This window comes from Leptodactylus fuscus, chromosome 4 (genome assembly GCF_031893055.1).
Source record: "Leptodactylus fuscus isolate aLepFus1 chromosome 4, aLepFus1.hap2, whole genome shotgun sequence".
NCBI lineage: Eukaryota > Metazoa > Chordata > Amphibia > Anura > Leptodactylidae > Leptodactylus > Leptodactylus fuscus.
Genome location: NC_134268.1, coordinates 3,459,436 through 3,486,163, shown reverse-complemented (window position 1 = coordinate 3,486,163; position 26,728 = coordinate 3,459,436).

Here is a 26,728-nt window from a genome sequence, read left to right as displayed (position 1 = left end):
GCCTGAGGCTGCACTACTGAGGGGACCTGAGGATTCTCCTACAGATGACTTCTAGATCTCCACACTCAGTATGTCAGTGCCAGCCACTGTGTCCCCATAACAGTCCCACCGCGGTGCCCTTCTAACAATGGTGGGCACTTTGTCCTCATAGTAGCCCGGGTTTCACACCCCTACATTGTATCTGCAGTTTGTAATCTGGAATTACTCTACATGATTTATCATCTTCAGTTACTTGCAGGCTGTCGCACATTTCCATCACCGCAGACCTTTACTTCCTCCCAGCTGATATTGGTAGAACCACATGGAGGCCACAAATACTATGGCAAGTCCTGTTACTACTGGAGCATCGCTGAGTGGCCAGTGATATGGGAGCAGGAAGGAATAGCAAGTGTAATGTACAGGCTGGTATACGCAGTGACCATGACCGGACTGCAGCTCCACTGTGCATGTGGCAGGGACGACAATGGTAACGGCTTCAGGGTAGAAATTTGGGAAGAAAAAAAGATTTCCGCATATAAATAGCTCGGAGCTTAGCCAACCTGAGGATGCAATGAGGAGTTTGAGAAGGAAAACCAAAGATGCCATCTGGTTCTGTAAACTGGATAACCTAGGACACTTGTGAATAAGAGGACAGCTTCTCCAGTGACAGGCAGGACATCCCCCGTGACAGCTTCTCCAGTGACAGGCAGGACATCCCCCATGACAGGTTCTCCAGTGACAGGCAGGACATCTCCTGTGACAGGTTCTCCAGTGACAGGCAGGACATCTCCTGTGACAGCTTCTCCAGTGACAGGCAGGACATCCCCTGTGACAGGTTCTCCAGTGACAGGCAGGACATCTCCTGTGACAGCTTCTCCAGTGACAGGCAGGACATCCCCTGTGACAGGTTCTCCAGTGACAGGCAGGACATCTCCTGTGACAGGTTCTCCAGTGACAGGCAGGACATCTCCTGTGACAGCTTCTCCAGTGACAGGCAGGACATCCCCTGTGACAGGTTCTCCAGTGACAGGCAGGACATCCCCTGTGACAGGTTCTCCAGTGACAGGCAGGACATCCCCCGTGACAGGTTCTCCAGTGACAGGCAGGACATACCCTCTGACAGGTTTTCCAGTGACAGGCAGGACATCCTATGTGACAGGTTCTCCAGTGACAGGCAGGACATCCCGTGTGACAGGTTCTCCAGTGACAGGCAGGACATACCCTGTGACAGGTTCTCCAGTGACAGGCAGGACATCCCCCGTGACAGGTTCTCCAGTGACAGGCAGGACATCCTATGTGACAGGTTCTCCAGTGACAGACAGGACATCTCCGTGACAGGTTCTCTAGTGACAGGCAGGACATCCCCCGTGACAGGTTCTCCAGTGACAGGCAGGACATCCCCTGTGACAGGTTCTCCAGTGACAGGCAGGACATCCTATGTGACAGTTTCTCCAGTGACAGGCAGGACATCCCCCGTGACAGGTTCTCCAGTGACAGGCAGGACATCCTATGTGACAGGTTCTCCAGTGACAGACAGGACATCTCCGTGACAGGTTCTCTAGTGACAGGCAGGACATCCCCCGTGACAGGTTCTCCAGTGACAGGCAGGACATCCCCCGTGACACGTTCTCCAGTGACAGGCAGGACATCCCGCATGACAGGTTCTCCAGTGACAGGCAGGACATCCCCTGTGACAGGTTCTCCAGTGACAGGCAGGACATCCCCCGTGACAGGTTCTCCAGTGACAGGCAGGACATCCCCTGTGACACGTTCTCCAGTGACAGGCAGGACATCCCCTGTGACAGGTTCTCCAGTGACAGGCAGGACATCCTATGTGACAGGTTCTCCAGTGACAGGAAGGACATCTCCTCTGACAGTTTCTTCAGTGACAGGTAGGACATCCCCTGTGACAGGTTCTCCAGTGACAGGCAGGACATCCCCGTGACAGGTTCTCCAGTGACAGGCAGGATATCCCCGTGACAGGTTCTCCAGTGACAGGCAGGACATCCCCGTGACAGGTTCTCCAGTGACAGGCAGGACATCCCCTGTGACAGGTTCTCCAGTGACAGGCAGGACATCCTATGTGACAGGTTCTCCAGTGACAGGCAGGACATCCCCTGTGACAGGTTCTCCAGTGACAGGCAGGACATCCTATGTGACAGGTTCTCCAGTGACAGGAAGGACATCTCCGTGACAGGTTCTCTAGTGACAGGCAGGACATCCCCCGTGACAGGTTCTCCAGTGACAGGCATGACATCCCCTCTGACAGGTTCTCCAGTGACAGGCAGGACATCCCCCGTGACAGGTTCTCCAGTGATAGGCAGGACATACCCTGTGACAGGTTCTCCAGTGACAGGCAGGACATCCCCTCTGACAGGTTTTCCAGTGACAGGCAGGACATCCCTCGTGACAGGTTCTCCAGTGACAGGCAGGACATCCCCCGTGACAGGTTCTCCAGTGACAGGCAGGACATCCCCTGTGACAGGTTCTTCAGTGACAGGCAGGACATCCCCCGTGACAGGTTCTCCAGTGACAGGCAGGACATCCTCTGTGACAGGTTCTCCAGTGACAGGCAGGACATCCCTTGCAGTATCAGTGCATCAATATGTGAAGAATTGTTATCTTTGTATATCCATCATCCATCTTAGTAAAGAGGTCTCAGTAAGAAGTGAGGTGTCCCTGTCCTTCATCGCTGGTGGGCGTCTTCCAGTGACCTGCACATGGCATTGGTCATGAAGCATTGTAGTGGTGTCAGCAGCGATATTGCCACCATCATGGTATTGTCAAGCAGCACAGGACAGACTACAACAACATTACGGTACTGGAGGACTGAGAATAGTTTTTTACTTTGGGTATTTGTACAATTTCATTGGGACTCACACAGTTTTGAAAAGAAAATCGTAAAAACTGTAGCGCCCTCTCCACACTCGGGGCAGTCTTTGCTGGCATTTACCACCATATTCCTTATAGACGCCATACATCATATATCAATAAGTATGGCTATAGCCACAGAATCTGCTCATTGTGAACCCCCGGGTGGAGACCACCACCAATCTCTGCTGAGTAATGTCTACTCTTGGCTTTTAGCTGGAATGTTTTTGGGTTTTCAAGTAAAATCATTGAAACGGAAAAGTGTTTGACCTCTTCATTATGGTGGAGGTCCTACCACCACTGACGACATGTACCAAGACTATGGTGGCCCTTCACCGAAAAAGGTAATGAGAATCGTGGGTTGGGATCTGAAAGCCTAATATTTTGTCAACTAATGTTGGAAAACCATATCCAAAATATCCCTTACAAAAATGTGACCTGCAATGATCAGCTGTTCACCCCAGGTCCTGCTCCTGACACCCCCGACAACAACCAAGCTGCAAAGCCACGGCCCATCACCATTAGATGTAATACATGTCTGCCAGAATTGAAGCCTTCTCCCTCTATAATTTCATTTTGACCCACCAAAGAGGCAAAGTTTGTCTTCTTGAGGCACTATCTTGTTATCCCAATGATGTCTACTACTCATAGCCATTGCATCATGGCTGCTTCTAACGTTAGAAAGACATAGACATGCGCTCTGGTGAGACGGCTTCACTTTTGGAATGTTCCACTAGATCTGGAAGACTCCGTTGACTAATAATTGCCAGATCGGTGTCATTAGCTGGGTTGTCACTTGGCTTGTGGGCAAACTATGCAGTGTTCACATCAACAACAAGTCAGTCTGCAGGGCCACAGGGCACGATATGCGTTCCTGCTGATCATTAACCGGGAGTGTTAACATAACATGAATATTAAACACTCCTACGAAAGTGAGATCTGGTATCGATGCAAGAGGATGTGAATTCCGAGACCTAAGCACTTTCTCCACTGAATAATCCCACGTTTACCTTCTTAGTCAAAACGTTTCTGAATTACATTGTATCTCATTCCTCCGAGATCGCCTAAATGCACCCGGCCCATATGTTCAATCCTATACGTGTCTGGGGATTTTCCCGAAAATTGAAGTCTCCAGTGATTTGCTTTTTGCCGTCAACATTTTTGAAACAGGTGGCGGGCGTGCGTAAGGTAGCCAGATGTCCTCGGGGCATTAGGCAATGTGTGAACGCTGTCATCGCTCCTCGCTTTTTGCATGCAACAGCGTTTGTGGGAGGCACGGCTGTTGGCTGCCTCGACATTTGTTGTGTAATCTAAATCCTAACGTAGAAAGGAACGTGTGAAATACAATTGACTCGCTTACCAAAATGCCATCACGCCTGCTCCTGAATGCATTGGCGCCAGTTCCAAGGTGGCGCAAGCAAAAACAGCTGAAGAATGATCAAAGTCATGATCAGATGACGGCGTTCTGTCCTGGAGAGCTGAATATCAACATACTGGTTGTTAAACTCTAGGTATTGTCATGTATCACCACATAAAGAAAGAAATTCAGTGACAATACACAGAATAGATTTGCAGCCCAATGCCAATAAGAGGCAGAGAAAGGCCCTAGTTTATCTTAGTTGAGCAAATGTGATCTTAGATGAGGAAGGAGCGCTCTATAAGAGGTGAATTTTCTCTATATTCCAATAAAGCTAAGGTTCAGTTGACTTTTCAATGGTTCAAACAGTTGGTTTTGTCCAACAGTATCATAATAAAGAACAATAATCCAGTCAATAGGGATATAAGGAGTCCCATTGGTTGATGGTTGAGCATGAACTAAACGTTGATGGAGGCCAATGGATCAAGCCAACGAGGGGCCATTATTGGGTTACTTTACCCAACACCATAGACCTAAGTCTTCGGATACATCTTCTACGCCATTGTATAAGTAAGACTTTCCATCTCAGGCAGCTGAAATATCGTTTTTTCCTCTCCCGCTACGAGGCGTGTCTGCTGCCAGATGACTAGTCTAGACAGCTCTTAATTTGGTGTCAATGTGAGATGCCAAATTGCAACAAAAATATCAATTTGTTAAGGCAATTGAAGTCAAATTAAGAGCCCCCCACCCTGGTTCTCGTCAGATAAACTCATCAGCTCATGGCTGTTAGCGGAATGCCAGAATTTCATTATCTAGGCGCGTGACACTTGTACGTCGGGTGTCAAAACGCCAACACCTTGAGGCATAATTACGGCATAATTACCCTGCTCTGTAGCTGCTGTGGTAACACTCTCATTGTGGATGGTAATGACTATATATGTATATATTTACATACGGTAATTGCTTGCTAAGTAAGTGCACGCTTCTCCAATTAAAGAATTGCCAAATTATTTGTTTGAATTGGCACATTATTTAAATGGGCACGTGTCGTATCCCCTCCTTGGCAGACGGTTCAGGTGGTGGGAAGACTTCTATTCTCAGGCAAGGCGCGTCATTCCAGAAGAGCCCCGGAGAGCAGATCACAAGGAAAGCTGGAGAACCCTTCTTGGCACATCCATATGGTGACAACTGACTCTGAAGATTTCCGTCCAGCCCCTATTAGCATCTTGAGACAGGCTGCAAAGGATTATTCCATTATAATATATTGGGCATAGTTCTCATACAACAGACTTGTTTCCAATGGAGAAGTTCATGGAGAGCCTAAAAGTTAAGAATTAATGTCTAAATAAAATTTGCCAAAATCACGAGAAAAAAATCTAATTGTATAAATACATAAATTTATAAAATATTTAGAATATATAAATAAATATAAAATAAATATATTATTTAGAAAATATTTTAAAAATAAAAATGATATATTACATATATACACACACAAGCAGCAATATCCAACCATGGAAATCAATGCAAACCACATAATGTGATTTTCCACGTATATAATCATCAATATATTGTCAGGGTATATTCATCTTACTCCAGAATAGTTCACAAGTAGAGGTTATCCTACTGATGGCTGGGATTACGGGTTACCTCTATGTCTCCACCTTCCTGCCCCCAGTGGTGGTGCAGCTTTCTACATCTCTAAATCTATTCTTTCTTACAGGTGAATACCTTAAAATCAGGAAAGGCTGACGTAAAATCTAATTTAGCCATTTGACAGATTTTGAAATTTAAAATTTCCAAAATTTAACTCAGAATTTTAGAACAAAGTTAAACATTTCTGCACATGTCCATTCTACATGTCATTCATCTCATGCTGTAATTATTCCCACGTTCCTTCTTGACAACTGTGACAGAAATCTTACAAAATTTGTATAATGATAAACAATCCACCACAAACCACAAGTCGCCCAGTCCTTCTCCTTACTCTCATCCTTGTGATTCCATTTCTAATTCAAGTCTCTAGGATTCTATAGAAGGAATAGAAAAGCTTCTGCTCACTTTGTCCCTGGTCTGCCTGATTTTATTTGATCCCAATAAAGAAGCATTGAAGTCTGGTTGTGTGCCGCTGTTCATCTCCTTCTCTGAGGACGATTCTATTGAAGGATGTTTCAGACTTCAGGCAAGAGTTTGTATGTTCTTTTTTCATTGAAAATTTGCAATTTCATCTCCCAAGAGTTATAAAATGTGCCCACTGTGGATATTGTCAATCTCAAGTCTCAAAACCCACAGATCAAACAGAGCATATATCCATTCATTCAGTTAGGAGAGGGGAGGAGAAATCTAACTGCAACACATCCTCTTTCTACCCCCAAAATGGACCCCTATAAGGGTTCCACATCCTGAAAAATCCAAAGTGTAAGAGCAAACAGGTGAAAGCAGCATAAAGAGTCAGTAAAGGATGGCAGTATAAAAATCCTCATACTAGAACTGAGCCAGAAGGCCAGATAATATATAGGTGAACTCAAAGGAGTGAAAGAAGTGCACATGACATACAAGCAATTTTCAAGTGCTTAACGTGAAAACCCCGGGACAGAAGCGATCAGAAGGTTCACTGGGACACCACCAGGACAGCATTAATCTGTAGGCCAACCAAGACAACACCAGGCAAGTATCAATCAGGAGGCCAACCAAGACAACACCAGGCAAGCATCAAGAGGCAAACCAAGACAACACCAGGCAAGCATCAATTAGGAGACCAACCAAGACAATACCAGGCAAGCATTAATCAGGAGGCCAACCAAGACAACACCAGGCAAGCATCAATCAAGAGGCCAACCAAGACAACACCAGGCAAGCATCAATCAAGAGGCCAACCAAGACAACACAAAGCAAGCATCGATCAGGAGGTCTATCAACACACCACCAGGTCAGCATCGAACAGGAGGCCAACCAAGACAACACCAAGCAAGCATCAATCAAGAGGCCCACCGAGACAACACTAGGAAAGCATCGATCCGGAGGTCTATCAACACACCACCAGGCAAGCATCAATCAGGAGGATTACTAGGACTGGGAACACTTTGGGCTTTTTAAATTTTGTATCTAATAGCAGTGTTCAGGAGGCCTGGAAGATACCCAGCTACTGGGGGAACCTGTATATATCCACTTTGAAACCAACTTGTGCATATATATTTATAGTCATGAGAAAAACAAGATCCATCTCTTTGAATTCTCTGGTTTTACATATCTGGACATAATTAAAAAAAAAAAAAAAAAAAAAAGAAAGAAAAAACAACATCTCATCCTTAGAAGATCTTACAATTTGGTAAATGTAACCTCAGATGAAGAACACAGATCAGATTCCAATATGTCTTGTGGAACTGTCTTAACAACAATAAGCCCAAGTCCTGAAGGTGTCCAGGGGTGCTTCCCATTGGGAGACGGCGCAAAATATTATGCTGCGCTGGTATAGGACTCCTGTTCAATTGGCTGATATGAATTCCTCTACTTCAAGGCTATGCTGGAGGGGCTGCGGTCGTGTAGGCTCATTTATTCATATGTGGTGGGAGTGTCCCCCAATTCAGGCGTTTTGGGTAGCAGTGTTTCACTTCATGTCTTCCATTGTTGGTCTCCCTATTCCTCCCTTCCCAGGGTTAGCGCTGTGTTTCTTGGATCCCGGCTCTTTTTCAATGGGTACGCAGGTTGTCTTGGGCCAAATAATCCTAGCGGCTAGGTCCATGATTGCCCGACAATGGAAATCAGCATTATGTTTGACTGAAAACGAGATGTTCCATCATGCCAACCTAGCTTTTCTACTGGAGCGTATGCTGGCCAGTAAAGGGCACACTTTTTCTAAATCTCAGACCAGATGGACCGTTTGGTCTTCTTATGTAAGGAACGAAAGGGACTCCCAACCCCGGATTTTAATATGTATGATGCCACTCCTGCCATGCTATATTTATGGTCTGTTGTAGGAGCGGGTTCTTATTTTCCCTGCATTCTTTTTCCTTTCTTGTATTTGAAAAAAAAAATTCTCAATAAAAACTAAATTTAAAATAAAATAACCCCAAGTCCTGCTCTTCTGGATGACTTTATCAGTCTCAAATCATTCTAGAGGAATTTTGGCCAACTCTTTTTTACAACATTGCATCAGATCATTGAGGTTTGTGGACGTTGGTTTCTGCACCGCTTTCTTAAGGTCCAACCACATAATTTCTACTGGGTTGACGTCTAGGCTATGACTTTTCCGTCATTATGTTGTAGATTTGCGGCTGTGCTCGAGATCGTTGTCCTGTCATATGACTCAGTTTTGGCTAAGCTCGAGCTGTTGGATAAATGGTCTCATATCTGACTCTAGAATACTCTGGTATACAGAGGAGTTGGTGGTTACCTCAATGACTTTAAGGTTGTCTCATGACTAAGGTTGAGTGATTGGGATCAGGAAAGATCGGATGCCGATTGGCGATCGAGCAAATTTTACAATCAGGATCGGGATTGCCTTGAAAATGATCCAAAATCAGATTTTAAAAACGATCCTGAAATCTCAAGATTGGCTCAACCCTACTCCATAAACATAAAGAACCAAGAATTGAGTGATTGGGAAAGATCGGATCCGAATCGGCGATCAACAAATTTCACGATCAGGATCGGCTGGAAAATGATCGAAAATCGGATTTTTAAAACGATCCTGAAATCTCAAGATCGGCTCAACTCTTCTCATGACAAACCTTCCACACAAGCCATACTTGTTCAGACGTTCTCTAAATAAACATGTAACATGTTAAAGACCCGTAGAGTCTGAGATGGATTTTGGGGTGAGGGACGATCCCTCCTGGAAGGATTGTCAGCTGTTTGGAATGTTTTCTACTTGTGGAGAATCTTTCTCACTGTAGAATGATAGACTTAATTTTTTTTGAAAGTGGCCTTATATCTCTTCTCTAAGATCATTGCTGATGTCGTTCCTCCTTGGAATTGTGTTAACTCCCGTCCGAATGCTCCAGACAAACCGCCAAAACTGCTGCTGTTATATTGATGGGCACAATTGAAGGTGATCAATTAATCAAGGAGATTTGATTATCAATGATTGGTCACTACTTACCCTCTTGATTCCTAAGGATAAGCAGACACTTCAATCATCAGAACCTTCATGTTTCTTACCAATACACTTGTATTAGATTTCATGTCAGTCAGAAATCTAGGTGTACCAAAGTTGGTTACCTGAAACCAAAACTCTTAGAAGCCAATGTGATCAGAGGACATTCATGGTTGTGGATTCTCAGACCTCTGCAAGACAGGCATTGACTAGACAATGGTGTAAAAACCCAGAAGAAGGGTAAAGACTTGTGGAGTGCTGCAGTGAATCTGCCATGGTTACGGCCCCTGGAGCAGTCTGTGTGACTGACATGGTGGTAGATGGAAAGGGCAACCAGAGAAAGAACATGGCAGAAGCTGAACCAAGTCAACATCCATGGCAAAACCAACAGAAATGATCACTGCAAGCCGGATCACCAGAGGAAAACTAGAATGGAAGAGCCGAAGAGAAGAAGCAAGTGAGGAACCACGTGGACCCAGAGCAGCAACTTCTCAGGACTCAGGTGGCCCCTGCTGGTCTGCTGGCTGATTCCATGGACAACATGTAAAGGGAGAGGAATCAGATGCAATAAATGGAGGTCTAGTGGCCCTTGGAATGACAAACCCTAACTGGTAAGGGTATAGTATAGTGAAGATGGGAACAAATCCAGCCCGAATCAGAGGCAGTAGAGGCACTAGGGGTGAGGCGGACATCAGAGCTGGATAAGACAGTTCTTAATAGGTACAGGATGTAGCAAAGTCAGGCCGGTGTCGGCCCGCTCCTCCCCGCCGACCAACGGCGGGCCCGGCGTCGGGAGGCCGGGGGACGAGGGCGTCAGGATGCCGGCGTCGCTTGACCCCCCCTCCTAAGACAGCAGAGCTATAGAAATAAGAGTAGTCAGACAAGTCAGGGTTCAGAAGTGCTGATGCAGCAGAGCCAGATATGCTACATAGCAATGGCAGAGAGGAGAGTGCTTAGACAAGTCAAGGCTTGGAAGTGGTGACATAGCAGAGCCAAATAGGCATTTTAGAGGGGAAAACCAAAAACTAAGAAAAAAGACAAGTCAAACAGGAGTCATTATGCAGGCGGAATAATCCTGGCCTGGGCACGTGAGCCAGTGAGCAGCCATGTCAATCATAGCACCTAGTCCTCTGCTTATGTAGGTGGTGGCATTGATCTTTCCGGCTGTCACTGACCTTTCCGACTGTCACTGACCCGTCCGGGTGACACTGTCCCATCTGGCTGTCACTGGTCCTTCCAGCTGACACTGTCCCGTCTGGCTGTCACTGACCCTTCCGGCTGACACTGTCCCGTCCGGCTGTCACTGACCCTCCCGGCTGACACTGTCCCGTCCGGCTGTCACTGACCCTTCCGGCTGACACTGTCCAGTCCGACTGTCACTGACCCTTCCAGCTGACACTGTCCAGTCCGACTGTCACTGACCCTTCCAGCTGACACTGTCCAGTCCGACTGTCACTGACCCTTCCAGCTGACACTGTCCCGTCTGGCTGTCACTGACCCTTCCAGCTGACACTGTCCAGTCCGACTGTCACTGACCCTTCCAACTGACACTGTCCCATCTGGCTGTCACTGACCCTTCCAGCTGACACTATCCAGTCCGACTGTCACTGACCCTTCCAGCTGACACTGTCCCCTCTGGCTGTCACTGACCCTTCCAGCTGACACTGTCCAGTCTGACTGTCACTGACCCTTCCAGCTGACACTGTCCCGTCTGGCTGTCACTGACCCTTCCAGCTGACACTGTCCCCTCTGGCTGTCACTGACCCTTCCAGCTGACACTGTCCCCTCTGGCTGTCACTGACCCTTCCAGCTGACACTGTCCAGTCCGGCTGTCACTGACCCTTCCGGCTGACACTGTCCCGTCCGGCTGTCACTGACCCTTCCAGCTGACACTATCCCGTCTGGCTGTCACCGACCCTTCCAGCTGACACTGTCCAGTCCGACTGTCACTGACCCTTCCAGCTGACACTGTCCCCTTTGGCTGTCACTGACCCTTCCAGCTGACACTGTCCCTTCTGGCTGTCACCGACCCTTCCAGCTGACACTGTCCAGTCCGGCTGTCACTGACCCTTCCAGCTGACACTGTCCCCTCTGGCTGTCACTGACCCTTCCAGCTGACACTGTCCCCTCTGGCTGTCACCGACCCTTCCAGCTGACACTGTCCAGTCCGGCTGTCACTGACCCTTCCGGCTGACACTGTCCCGTCCGGCTGTCACTGTCCCATCCGGCTGTCACTGTCCCGTCTGGCTGTCACTGACCCTTCTGGCTGTCACTGACCTTTCCAGCTGTCACTGTCCCATCCGGCTGTCACTGACCCTGTCCCGTCCGGCTGTCACTGACCCTTCCGGCTGTCACTGACCCTTCCACCTACTCCAGACGTCTTCCACCCCTCACTCCACTCCACGAGAACACTTCTAAGTTTCTTTCTCCCTCCTCCTACATCAGTCCTCCAGACCGGAGGCTTCACGACTCCCATCTCTATGCCAGGTAGACCTCTCCAGATGACACGTCTGGCATGAGAGGAGCTCCTTAGTCAGTGACTAAATCATTCATAAGACATCGGAATCCACCTCCTCTATGAATCCATCCTCTAATGCACAGCCATCTGAGTATAAATCTTCCCAGGAAGACACCGGAGCTGTTAACTACAGAGACTTCTGCCACGTGCGCTTTTTATCTATAAATTATTAAGTAAATACATATATTTAGTGAGACGTCTTCCCGGACGCTCGGCCATGATGAGCTGCGGAGAAGTCTGATCACCTGCACCATCTTATCGGTGCATGGCATTAGCGCTGTATATATTGTACACGTACAACTGCTGACTACTGATCACGGGTGAGGTGTGACCGTGTCTGTAAGCTACATATGGCTCCTCCCCTCTATGGAGACTCCTCCCACCATGTGTAGTAGTATTATAGTAGTGTCCTGATCTTTGCTTGTTTGTAGTATATATATATTCTGTCCATGTTGTCAGCCTGTCTACACCTATGGACTTCTTGCTGAGCTTCTGCTTAGGCCTAGCAGTCAATATGAAGAGGCAGAGCTTCAGTATAAAGTATGGGGGAATACAGAGCAGCAGCCACTACATGTGATGAGACAGGAGGAGGATTTCTGACTACTAATAAACAAGCACACGCACGTCCAGAGGAGCGCTCCGCTCTGACACCAATAGTCATTATATCCTTAACTCATTTTTTTAGAGGGTTTGTCCACTTTTATGTGAATAATGTCAAACCTATTTTCAGTCAAGTCCATTTATAGACAATGAAATTCTACCTACCTGCACCCACCATTAGAGGGAGCTCTGGAGCTGACTGCAGACTGATTACATATGGAGTCAATGATAACACAGTCTACAGTCAGCTCCTGAGCCCCCCTAGTGGTGACTGCAGGTAGTCAGAAACTCATCATGTATCAGGAAATCTGAGCTGTGACTATAAAGACATAATATGAGAATTTTGTTCTAAGGCCCCGTCACAGAAGGCCATTGGGTACGTCAGTGTGCTATCTAGGTGTTTCCCGGATATCACACTGACCCATTCATTTCGGCCTATGCACGTGACCATGAATTACACTATCCAGTGTGCGGAATGATAGTCCGGGCCAAAAACTCAGGAGAGTTCCTATTCCAATGCCGCTTTCCGGCTTCCACAGCTACTATTAATTGAATGAATGGGGCCCTGGAAACACGGCTGGTACACGGATGACATCGGGATGCAGCTCACGTGCCAACCGCAACATTCAATGACAGCTAATCCTGACTAATTCTATATACAATGTCGTCATTTACCTGCTCACACAGCTGAGGGTTCGCTACAGATCACCAGCACAGACCTGTCCATAGTTGGAGATACCCTGTAACAAGCCCCTGAGCTGTGTGAGCGGCAGCAGGACCACCCCAGGCCATAGCTGTATACGTCTAGTACTGCACTAGTCTATATATCTAGCTGAATATGATGAGACAATATCTCTATTACATGGCACTAGATGTGTGCAGCGCCTCCACCAGCCCGACTCTCCAGGACAGGATCCTGACAGGTGGGGTATATATATATATCTATCTATGTATATATGTTACCTGCACATGACTGAGCTGACACATGATGTGACGATTCAGGGCTCGCAGCGGTTTTACATTGAGCTCTATTATTAGGTGAGGAAGGTGTCGCTGATCGCAGCAGTTACTGATCCATCCTGAGACACTGCGCCATATCTGCAGCTCTGAGGTGTCTGGGTAATGGGGTCTCCCTATGAAGAGGATTCTAGGTCATGTGGATTTGCATATATGCAGCACATACCATAGCCTATATACAGTATATACAATACATAATAGCAGACCCGGCAGGACAGTCCCAGGTTTCGGGTGCTGTGCCCATCGGGAGGCGCCATGTCTACCCTTCTGCCCTATTTGTATCCTGTGGCCACAGTGAGCATTGAATACAATGGTAATACCGGAAACTGTCAGCTCTTTGCCCCGCCGCTCATACCTGGACACCGGCAGGCACAATGTAGTGATGTCATCACCCTGCGCCTACAGACTGCTCACAGCATAGACCGGGGTGGGGGCAGCTCCAGGGGGAGAGGATAAGGAAGTATTTATGTGTTTGCATTTTACTGTGCAGGGGCAATAATCAGGCATTATACTGTATGGGGGCACTAAGGGGACATTATACTGTACGGGGGCACTAAGGGGGCATTATACTGTATGGGGGCACTAAGGGGACATTATACTGTACGGGGGCACTAAGGGGACATTATACTGTACGGGGGCACTAAGGGGGCATTATACTGTATGGGGGCACTAAGGGGACATTATACTGTACGGGGGCACTAAGGGGGCATTATACTGTATGGGGGCAATAAGGGGACATTATACTGTACGGGGGCACTAAGAGGGCATTATACTGTACGGGGGCAAAAAGGGGGCATTATACTGCTTGGGAGGCACTAAGGGGGCATTATACTGTATGGGGGGCAATAATTAGGCATTATACTGTACGGGGGCATTATACTGTACGGGGGCACTAAGGGGGCATTATACTGTACGGGGGCACTAAGGGGGCATTATACTGTACATTATACTGTACGGGGGCACTAAGGGGGCATTATACTATACGGGGGCACTAAGGGGGCATTATACTGTACAGGGACACTAAGGGGGCATTATACTGTACGGGGGCACTAAGGGGGCATTATACTGTGTGGGGGCACTAAGGGGACATTATACTGTACAGGGACACTAAGGGGGCATTATACTGTACGGGGGCACTAAGGGGGCATTATACTGTACGGGGCACTAAGGGGGCATTATACTGTACGGGGGCACTAAGGGGTCATTATACTGTACGGGGGCACTAAGGAGGCATTATACTGTATGGGGGCACTAAGGGTGCATTATACTGTACGGGGGCACTAAGAGGGCATTATACTGTGTGGGGGGCACTAAGGGGGCATTATACTGTACAGGGGCACTAAGGGGGCATTATACTGTACGGGGCACTAAGGGGGCATTATACTGTACGGGGGCAGTAAGGGGCATTATACTGTATGGGGGCACTAAGGGGGCATTATACTGTACGGGGCACTAAGGGGGCATTATACTGTACGGGGGCACTAAGGAGGCATTATACGGTATGGAGTCACTAAGGGGGCATTATAGTGCATAGGGTCACTAAGGGGGCATTATACTGTATGGGGGCACTAAGGGGGCATTATACTGTATGGGGGAACTAATGGGACATTATACTGTACAGGGGCACTAAGGGTACATTATACTGTACGAGGGCACTAAGGGGGCATTGTACTGTGTGGGGGGTACTAAGGGGGCATTATACTGTACGGGGGCACTAAGGAGGCATTATACGGTATGGTGTCACTAAGGGGTCATTATACTGTACAGGGGCACTAAGGGGGCATTATACTGTGTGGGGCACTAAGGAGGCATTATACGATATGAGTCACTAAGGGGGCATTATACTGTACAGGGGCACTAAGGGGGCACTAAGGAGGCATTATACGGTATGGGGTCACTAAGGGGACATCATACTGTATGGGGGCATTTAGTGCTACCACACTTTATCTCCCCCTAAGTGGACAGTATACAGTACGGGAGCACTATATACGTCACATATACAGTATACAGAACATATATAAACATATATAAGGCACCCAACCAGTATACAGGCACCTAGGTCTATTTTGAGGGGAGCCCTTCTAACATGGCAGCTGTCATGGTCTTCCCTGAGCTGTAACTTGATCGCCGCCGCAGGTATCACTGCACTCACTGGATCGGTCGTGGTGTCCGGAGTGATCCAGTAATAGAGGGATTAGTGACAGACCAGGCTGTGGAGAGAGATGTCAGACGCACAATTTATGATGTGACAGTCGGCCAAATGTTGCTGGGCCTGAATTATGTGCCAGTGACAGCCGCAGCCGCGCCGAGTACAGCTCTGTATGAACTTGTATTTATTGTCTTAATAAAACCGGGATGGGGCTGATTATCCATAATCACAGGGCAGAGCGCGCGGCCCGATACACCTAATTACACCCACATATGAGGGGATCGATCCAGGCCACGTGCTCTACTGGTCGGCGAAATAACTCACAGTGGACACTGAGAATACAGCACAGTGTATACAGGGACGGAGGAAACAGCCGCAACTCAGTGTATACAGGGATGGAGGAAACAGCCGCAGCTCAGTGTATACAGGGACGGAGGAAACAGCCGCAACTCAGTGTATACAGGGACGGAGGAAACAGCCGCAACTCAGTGTATACAGGGACGGAGGAAACAGCCGCAACTCAGTGTATACAGGGACGGAGGAAACAGCCGCAACTCAGTGTATACAGGGATGGAGGAAACAGCCTCAGCTCAGTGTATACAGGGACGGAGGAAACAGCCGCAACTCAGTGTATACAGGAAAGAGGAAACAGCCGCAACTCAGTGTATACAGGGACGGAGGAAACAGCCGCAACTCAGTGTATACAGGGATGGAGGAAACAGCCTCAGCTCAGTGTATACAGGGACGGAGGAAACAGCCGCAACTCATTGTATACAGGAAAGAGGAAACAGCCGCAACTCAGTGTATACAGGGACGGAGGAAACAGCCGCAACTCAGTGTATACAGGGACGGAGGAAACAGCCGCAACTCAGTGTATACAGGGATGGAGGAAACAGCCGCAACTCATTGTATACAGGAAAGAGGAAACAGCCGCAACTCAGTGTATACAGGGACGGAGGAAACAGCCGCAGCTCAGTGTATACAGGGACGGAGGAAACAGCCGCAACTCATTGTATACAGGAAAGAGGAAACAGCCGCAACTCAGTGTATACAGGGACGGAGGAAACAGCCGCAGCTCAGTGTATACAGGGACGGAGGAAACAGCCGCAACTCAGTGTATACAGGGATGGAGGAAACAGCCTCAGCTCAGTGTATACAGGGACGGAGGAAACAGCCTCAACTCATTGTATACAGGAAAGAGGAAACAGCCGCAGCTCAGTGTATACAGGGACGGAGGAAACAGCCGCAACTCATTGTATACAGGAAAGAGGAAACAGCCGCAACTCAGTGTATACAGGGACGGAGGAAACAGCCGCAACTCAGTGTATACAGGGACGGAGGAAACAGCCGCAGCTCAGTGTATACAGGGACGGAGGAAACAGCCGCAGCTCAGTGTATACAGGGACGGAGGAAACAGCCGCAACTCAGTGTATACAGGGACGGAGGAAACAGCCGCAACTCAGTGTATACAGGGATGGAGGAAACAGCCTCAGCTCAGTGTATACAGGGACGGAGGAAACAGCCGCAACTCATTGTATACAGGAAAGAGGAAACAGCCGCAACTCAGTGTATACAGGGACGGAGGAAACAGCCGCAGCTCAGTGTATACAGGGACGGAGGAAACAGCCGCAACTCAGTGTATACAGGGATGGAGGAAACAGGCTCAGCTCAGTGTATACAGGGACGGAGGAAACAGCCTCAACTCATTGTATACAGGAAAGAGGAAACAGCCGCAGCTCAGTGTATACAGGGACGGAGGAAACAGCCGCAACTCATTGTATACAGGAAAGAGGAAACAGCCGCAACTCAGTGTATACAGGGACGGAGGAAACAGCCGCAACTCAGTGTATACAGGGACGGAGGAAACAGCCGCAGCTCAGTGTATACAGGGACGGAGGAAACAGCCGCAGCTCAGTGTATACAGGGACGGAGGAAACAGCCGCAACTCAGTGTATACAGGGACGGAGGAAACAGCCGCAGCTCAGTGTATACAGGTACAGAGGAAACAGCCGCAGCTCAGTGTATACAGGGACGGAGGAAACAGCCGCAGCTCAGTGTATACAGGTACGGAGGAAACAGCCACAGCTCAGTGTATACAGGGACGGAGGAAACAGCCGCAGCTCAGTGTATACAGGGATGGAGGAAACAGCCGCAACTCAGTGTATACAGGGATGGAGGAAACAGCCGCAGCTCAGTGTATACAGGTACCGAGGAAACAGCCGCAGCTCAGTGTATACAGGGACGGAGGAAACAGCCGCAGCTCAGTGTATACAGGGACGGAGGAAACAGCCTCAACTCATTGTATACAGGAAAGAGGAAACAGCCGCAGCTCAGTGTATACAGGGACGGAGGAAACAGCCGCAACTCATTGTATACAGGAAAGAGGAAACAGCCGCAACTCAGTGTATACAGGGACGGAGGAAACAGCCGCAACTCAGTGTATTCAGGGACGGAGGAAACAGCCGCAGCTCAGTGTATACAGGGACGGAGGAAACAGCCGCAGCTCAGTGTATACAGGGACGGAGGAAACAGCCGCAACTCAGTGTATACAGGGACGGAGGAAACAGCCGCAGCTCAGTGTATACAGGTACCGAGGAAACAGCCGCAGCTCAGTGTATACAGGGACGGAGGAAACAGCCGCAGCTCAGTGTATACAGGGACGGAGAAAACAGCCGCAGCTCAGTGTATACAGGTACGGAGGAAACAGCTACAGCTCAGTGTATACAGGTACGGAGGAAACAGCCACAGCTCAGTGTATACAGGGACGGAGGAAACAGCCGCAGCTCAGTGTATACAGGGATGGAGGAAACAGCCGCAACTCAGTGTATACAGGGATGGAGGAAACAGCCGCAGCTCAGTGTATACAGGTACGGAGGAAACAGCCGCAGCTCAATGTATACAGGGACAGAGGAAACCAGACAATGGTGAAGCAGGGAGCTGTCTGCACTCACATCCTGTATTATACTCCAGAGCTGCGCTCACTATTCTGCTGGTACAGTCACTGTGTACATACATTACATTACTTATCCTGTATTATACTCCAGAGCTGCTCTCACTATTCTGCTGGTACAGTCACTGTGTACATACATTACATTACTTATCCTGTATTATACTCCAGAGCTGCGCTCACTATTCTGCTGGTGCAGTCACTGTGTATATACATTACATTACTTATCCTGTATTATACTCCAGAGCTGCTCTCACTATTCTGCTGGTACAGTCACTGTGTACATACATTACATTACTTATCCTGTATTATACCCCAGAGCTGCGCTCACTATTCTGCTGGTACAGTCACTGTTTACATACATTACATTACTTATACTGTATTATACTCCAGAGCTGCGCTCACTATTCTGCTGGTACAGTCACTGTGTACATACATTACATTACTTATCCTGTATTATACCCCAGAGCTGCGCTCACTATTCTGCTGGTACAGTCACTGTGTACATACATTACATTACTTATCCTGTATTATACTCCAGAGCTGCGCTCACTATTCTGCTGGTACAGTCACTGTGTACATACATTACATTACTTATCCTGTATTATACCCCTGAGCTGCACTCACTATTCTGCTGGTGCAGTCACTGTGTACATACATTACATTACTTATCCTGTATTATACTCCAGAGCTGCGCTCACTATTCTGCTGGTACAGTCACTGTGTACATACATTACATTACTTATCCTGTATTATACTCCAGAGCTGCGCTCACTATTCTGCTGGTACAGTCACTGTGTACATACATTACATTACTTATCCTGTATTATACCCCAGAGCTGCGCTCACTATTCTGCTGGTGCAGTCACTGTGTACATACATTACATTACTTATCCTGTATTATACTCCAGAGCTGCGCTCACTATTCTACTGGTGCAGTCACTGTGTACATACATTACATTACTTATCCTGTATTATACTCCAGAGCTGCGCTCACTATTCTGCTGGTGCAGTCACTGTGTACATACATTACATTACTTATCCTGTATTATACTCCAGAGCTGCGCTCACTATTCTGCTGGTACAGTCACTGTGTACATACATTACATTACTTATCCTGTATTATACTCCAGAGCTGCGCTCACTATTCTGCTGGTGCAGTCACTGTGTACATACATTACATTACTTATCCTGTATTATACTCCAGAGCTGCGCTCACTATTCTGCTGGTGCAGTCAATGTGTACATACATTACATTACTTATCCTGTATTATACTCCAGAGCTGCGCTCACTATTCTGCTGGTACAGTCACTGTGTACATACATTACATTACTTATCCTGTATTATACTCCAGAGCTGCGCTCACTATTCTGCTGGTGCAGTCACTGTGTACATACATTACATTACTTATCCTGTATTATACTCCAGAGCTGCGCTCACTATTCTGCTGGTGCAGTCAATGTGTACATACATTACATTACTTATCCTGTATTATACTCCAGAGCTGCGCTCACTATTCTGCTGGTACAGTCACTGTGTACATACATTACATTACTTATCCTGTATTATACTCCAGAGCTGCGCTCACTATTCTGCTGGTACAGTCACTGTGTACATACATTACATTACTTATCCTGTATTATACTCCAGAGCTGCGCTCACTATTCTGCTGGTCACTGTGTACATACATTACATTACTTATCCTGTATTATACTCCAGAGCTGCGCTCACTATTCTACTGGTGCAGTCACTGTGTACATACATTACATTACTTATCCTGTATTATACTCCAGAGCTGCGCTCACTATTCTGCTGGTGCAGTCACTGTGTACATACATTACATTACTTATCCTGTATTATACTCCAGAGCAGCGCTCACTATTCTGCTGGTGCAGTCACTGTGTACATACATTACATTACTTATCCTGTATTATACCCCAGAGCTGCACTCACTATTCTGCTGGTGCAGTCACTGTGTACATACATTACATTACTTATCCTGTATTATACTCCAGAACTGCGCTCACTATTCTGCTGGTACAGTCACTGTGTACATACATTACATTACTTATCCTGTATTAAACTCCAGAGCTGCGCTCACTATTCTGCTGGTGCAGTCACTGTGTACATACATTACATTACTTATCCTGTATTATACTCCAGAGCTGCGCTCACTATTCTGCTGGTGCAGTCAATGTGTACATACATTACATTACTTATCCTGTATTATACTCCAGAGCTGCGCTCACTATTCTGCTGGTACAGTCACTGTGTACATACATTACATTACTTATCCTGTATTATACTCCAGAGCTGCGCTCACTATTCTGCTGGTGCAGTCAATGTGTACATACATTACATTACTTATCCTGTATTATACTCCAGAGCTGCGCTCACTATTCTGCTGGTGCAGTCAATGTGTACATACATTACATTACTTATCCTGTATTATACTCCAGAGCTGCGCTCACTATTCTGCTGGTACAGTCACTGTGTACATACATTACATTACTTATCCTGTATTATACTCCAGAGCTGCGCTCACTATTCTGCTGGTACAGTCACTGTGTACATACATTACATTACTTATCCTGTATTATACTCCAGAGCTGCGCTCACTATTCTACTGGTGCAGTCACTGTGTACATACATTACATTACTTATCCTGTATTATACTCCAGAGCTGCGCTCACTATTCTGCTGGTGCAGTCACTGTGTACATACATTACATTACTTATCCTGTATTATACTCCAGAGCAGCGCTCACTATTCTGCTGGTGCAGTCACTGTGTACATACATTACATTACTTATCCTGTATTATACCCCAGAGCTGCACTCACTATTCTGCTGGTGCAGTCACTGTGTACATACATTACATTACTTATCCTGTATTATACTCCAGAGCTGCGCTCACTATTCTGCTGGTACAGTCACTGTGTACATACATTACATTACTTATCCTGTATTATACTCCAGAGCAGCGCTCACTATTCTGCTGGTACAGTCACTGTGTACATACATTACATTACTTATCCTGTATTATACCCCAGAGCTGCGCTCACTATTCTGCTGGTGCAGTCACTGTGTACATACATTACATTACTTATCCTGTATTATACTCCAGAGCTGCGCTCACTATTCTACTGGTGCAGTCACTGTGTACATACATTACATTACTTATCCTGTATTATACTCCAGAGCTGCGCTCACTATTCTGCTGGTGCAGTCACTGTGTACATACATTACATTACTTATCCTGTATTATACTCCAGAGCTGCGCTCACTATTCTGCTGGTACAGTCACTGTGTACATACATTACATTACTTATCCTGTATTATACTCCAGAGCTGCGCTCACTATTCTGCTGGTGCAGTCACTGTGTACATACATTACATTACTTATCCTGTATTATACTCCAGAGCTGCGCTCACTATTCTGCTGGTGCAGTCAATGTGTACATACATTACATTACTTATCCTGTATTATACTCCAGAGCTGCGCTCACTATTCTGCTGGTCACTGTGTACATACATTACATTACTTATCCTGTATTATACTCCAGAGCTGCGCTCACTATTCTACTGGTGCAGTCACTGTGTACATACATTACATTACTTATCCTGTATTATACTCCAGAGCTGCGCTCACTATTCTGCTGGTGCAGTCACTGTGTACATACATTACATTACTTATCCTGTATTATACTCCAGAGCAGCGCTCACTATTCTGCTGGTGCAGTCACTGTGTACATACATTACATTACTTATCCTGTATTATACCCCAGAGCTGCACTCACTATTCTGCTGGTACAGTCACTGTGTACATACATTACATTACTTATCCTGTATTATACTCCAGAGCTGCGCTCACTATTCTGCTGGTGCAGTCACTATGTACATACATTACATTACTTATCCTGTATTATACTCCAGAGCTGCGCTCACTATTCTGCTGGTACAGTCACTGTGTACATACATTACATTACTTATCCTGTATTATACCCCAGAGCTGCACTCACTATTCTGCTGGTACAGTCACTGTGTACATACATTACATTACTTATCCTGTATTATACTCCAGAGCTGCGCTCACTATTCTGCTGGTGCAGTCACTGTGTACATACATTACATTACTTATCCTGTATTATACTCCAGAGCTGCGCTCACTATTAATAGGTTTGCTATTGCTAAGCAGTCTGTTGTCGCTTACAACTCCTTACTATAATAGACCCCCGTATTACAGCACAGACCTGTATTTTGGGCCCTCAGACCCCCGGTCTCCATGATACTTACAGACCCTCAGCCCCCCGACCTCTCTCCCGCCACCAGTTTTATAGTGAGATCTTACTATTATCACTTTAGTGGGGATTTACGTCCTAGAAGATCTTGACGATTCTTCGGATTTTCGCGCCGCGCTATCACACTCCTCCGCCACTCGCCACCTCCATACATCTGAGCCATTAATTGAAAGTTATTGATGCTGGTGGGTGACAGGGAGGAGCGCAGCTCTGGAGGTTTCCTGGGCTTGGGTTATCTGCTCTGCTTGTCCTGATAATTAAGTGACAATTGATCAGACAGGAGGCGAGGCGGACGTGACCGTCGCTCCGCAGAGGAATCGTACACAGCGGTGGCAGTGGCAGGGTCGCTCAGCCTCCTCCTACAACCGCGCCGGCCTGTGCCCAAGTCATTAAGGAAATATTGATGCGACTTAAAGACGGAGGCTAATAGTGAACGTGCGGAGTGTCCCGGAGAGGGGGAGGGGGAGCGGGAACAGACTCTCATGAAACATTCAAAGACAGCACTTGTTAAATTTAATTGGGAGAAACCAGATTCACTGTCTCACCGCACCGCACCGCACCGCACCGCCGCTTGTTGGCTTTTACTTAAGAAGTCAAGTGACAACATAGTCTGTGTTTACTTTCTCTGGATTACCCTCCTGCTCTCCTCCTCCCCTCCCCTCCCCCACACTCATCCAATTTCAATGGCCTATTTGCTGAATAATTCAGCACATTATCAAGTAGAGTCACCTGCACTTATCTCACCCAGACGTGTCCGGCTCAGCCCCAAATCCTGAGGAACCCACCGAGACGTCTTATAAAGCTGAGGAACAGATAAGGAACTCTACAGTTATAATATATCTGCCCTCTCTGCACTGCTGGTATATACTGATCCGCACACTGTATACTACAGTACAGCTAATCATCTATTACTACCGACGACCAGCCTGTATATATCATGTCTGAGAGGTAGTCACAGCCCCGCCCCCTGTTACTGACAACCAGCCTGTATATATCATGTCTGAGAGGTAGTCACAGCCCCGCCCCCTGTTACTGACAACCAGCCTGTATATATCATGTGTGAGAGGTTGTCACAGCCCCACCCCCTGTTACTGACAACCAGCTGTATATATCATGTCTGAGAGGTAGTCACAGCCCCGCCCCCTGGCGCTGACAACCAGCCTGTATATATCATGTGTGAGAGGTTGTCACAGCCCCACCCCCTGTTACTGACAACCAGCCTGTATATATCATGTCTGAGAGGTTGTCACAGCCCCGCCCCCTGTTACTGACAACCAGCTGTATATATCATGTCTGAGAGGTTGTCACAGCCCCGCCCCCTGTTACTGACAACCAGCTGTATATATCATGTCTGAGAGGTAGTCACAGCCCCGCCCCCTGTTACTGACAACCAGCCTGTATATATCATGTGTGAGAGGTTGTCACAGCCCCACCCCCTGTTACTGACAACCAGCTGTATATATCATGTCTGAGAGGTAGTCACAGCCCCGCCCCCTGTTACTGACAACCAGCCTGTATATATCATGTGTGAGAGGTTGTCACAGCCCCACCCCCTGTTACTGACAACCAGCTGTATATATCATGTCTGAGAGGTAGTCACAGCCCCGCCCCCTGTTACTGACAACCAGCTGTATATATCATGGCTGAGAGGTTGTCACAGCCCCGCCCCCTGGCGCTGACAACCAGCCTGTATATATCATGTGTGAGAGGTTGTCACAGCCCCACCCCCTGTTACTGACAACCAGCCTGTATATATCATGTCTGAGAGGTTGTCACAGCCCCGCCCCCTGTTACTGACATCCAGCCTGTATATACCATGTCTGAGAGGTTGTCACAGCCCCGCCCCCTGTTACTGACAACCAGCTGTATATATCATGGCTGAGAGGTTGTCACAGCCCCGCCCCCTGTTACTGACAACCAGCTGTATATATCATGTCTGAGAGGTTGTCACAGCCCCGCCCCCTGGCGCTGACAACCAGCCTGTATATATCATGTCTGAGAGGTAGTCACAGCCCCGCCCCCTGTTACTGACAACCAGCTGTATATATCATGTCTGAGAGGTTGTCACAGCCCCGCCCCCGATACTGACAACCAGCCTGTATATATCATGTCTGAGAGGTTGTCACAGCCCCGCCCCCGATACTGACAACCAGCCTGTATATATCATGTCTGAGAGGTAGTCACAGCCCCGCCCCCGATACTGACAACCAGCCTGTATATATCATGTCTGAGAGGTTGTCACAGCCCCGCCCCCTGGCGCTGACAACCAGCCTGTATATATCATGTGTGAGAGGTTGTCACAGCCCCGCCCCCTGTTACTGACAACCAGCTGTATATATCATGTCTGAGAGGTAGTCACAGCCCCGCCCCCTGTTACTGACAACCAGCTGTATATATATCATGTCTGAGAGGTTGTCACAGCCCCGCCCCCTGTTACTGACAACCAGCCTGTATATATCATGTCTGAGAGGTAGTCATAGCCCCGCCCCCTGTTACTGACAACCAGCTGTATATATATCATGTCTGAGAGGTTGTCACAGCCCCGCCCCCTGTTACTGACAACCAGCTGTATATATCATGTCTGAGAGGTAGTCACAGCCCCGCCCCCTGTTACTGACAACCAGCCTGTATATATCATGTCTGAGAGGTAGTCACAGCCCCGCCCCCTGTTACTGACAACCAGCCTGTATATATCATGTCTGAGAGGTAGTCACAGCCCCGCCCCCTGTTACTGACAACCAGCCTGTATATATCATGTCTGAGAGGTTGTCACAGCCCCGCCCCCTGTTACTGACAACCAGCTGTATATATCATGTCTGAGAGGTTGTCACAGCCCCGCCCCCTGCTACTGACAACCAGCCTGTATATATCATGTCTGAGAGGTTGTCACAGCCCCGCCCCGTGTTACTGACAACCAGCCTGTATATATCATGTCTGAGAGGTAGTCACAGCCCCGCCCCCTGTTACTGACAACCAGCCTGTATATATCATGTCTGAGAGGTAGTCACAGCCCCGCCCCCTGTTACTGACAACCAGTTGTATATATCATGTCTGAGAGGTAGTCACAGCCCCGCCCCCTGTTACTGACAACCAGCCTGTATATATCATGTCTGAGAGATTGTCACAGCCCCGCCCCCTGTTACTGACAACCAGCCTGTATATATCATGTCTGAGAGATTGTCACAGCCCCGCCCCCTGTTACTGACAACCAGCTGTATATATCATGTCTGAGAGGTAGTCACAGCCCCGCCCCCTGCTACTGACAACCAGCTATATATATATCATGTCATATAACACGTATATAACTCCTATATAATGCCTATATAACGCCTACATAACATCCATATAACACCTATATAACACCTATATAATACCTACATAACGCCTATATAATACCTATATAACGACGATATAACACCTATATAACACCTACATAATGCCTATATAACGCCTATATAACATATATATTGCCTATATAACGCCTATATAACGCCTATATAAGACCTACATAACACCTATATAACATATATAACGCCTATATAACACCTATATTACGCCTATATAACACCTATATAAGAACTATATAATGCCTATATAACGTCTATATCAGACCTGGGCAATGTCCGGCCCGCGGGCCACATCCAGCCCTCTGACTGTCGGGTTGGGTGGGTGGTGGGTATGGGGGGTGGTTTGGGTTATAACAGTCCATGGAGTCTCATCTTCCTCTTCGTTGGTGACCGCTATATGGGGGGGTGGGGTTGGAGGTGGGGGTGGGGGTGGAGCGGGTGTATTGGGATAAATATAACAGTCCGTGGAGTCTCATCTTCCTCTGGTTTGGTGACAGCTGGACACGTATTGGGCAGCGATCTCCACAGTGGCCTCTTCTTCTCCCAGT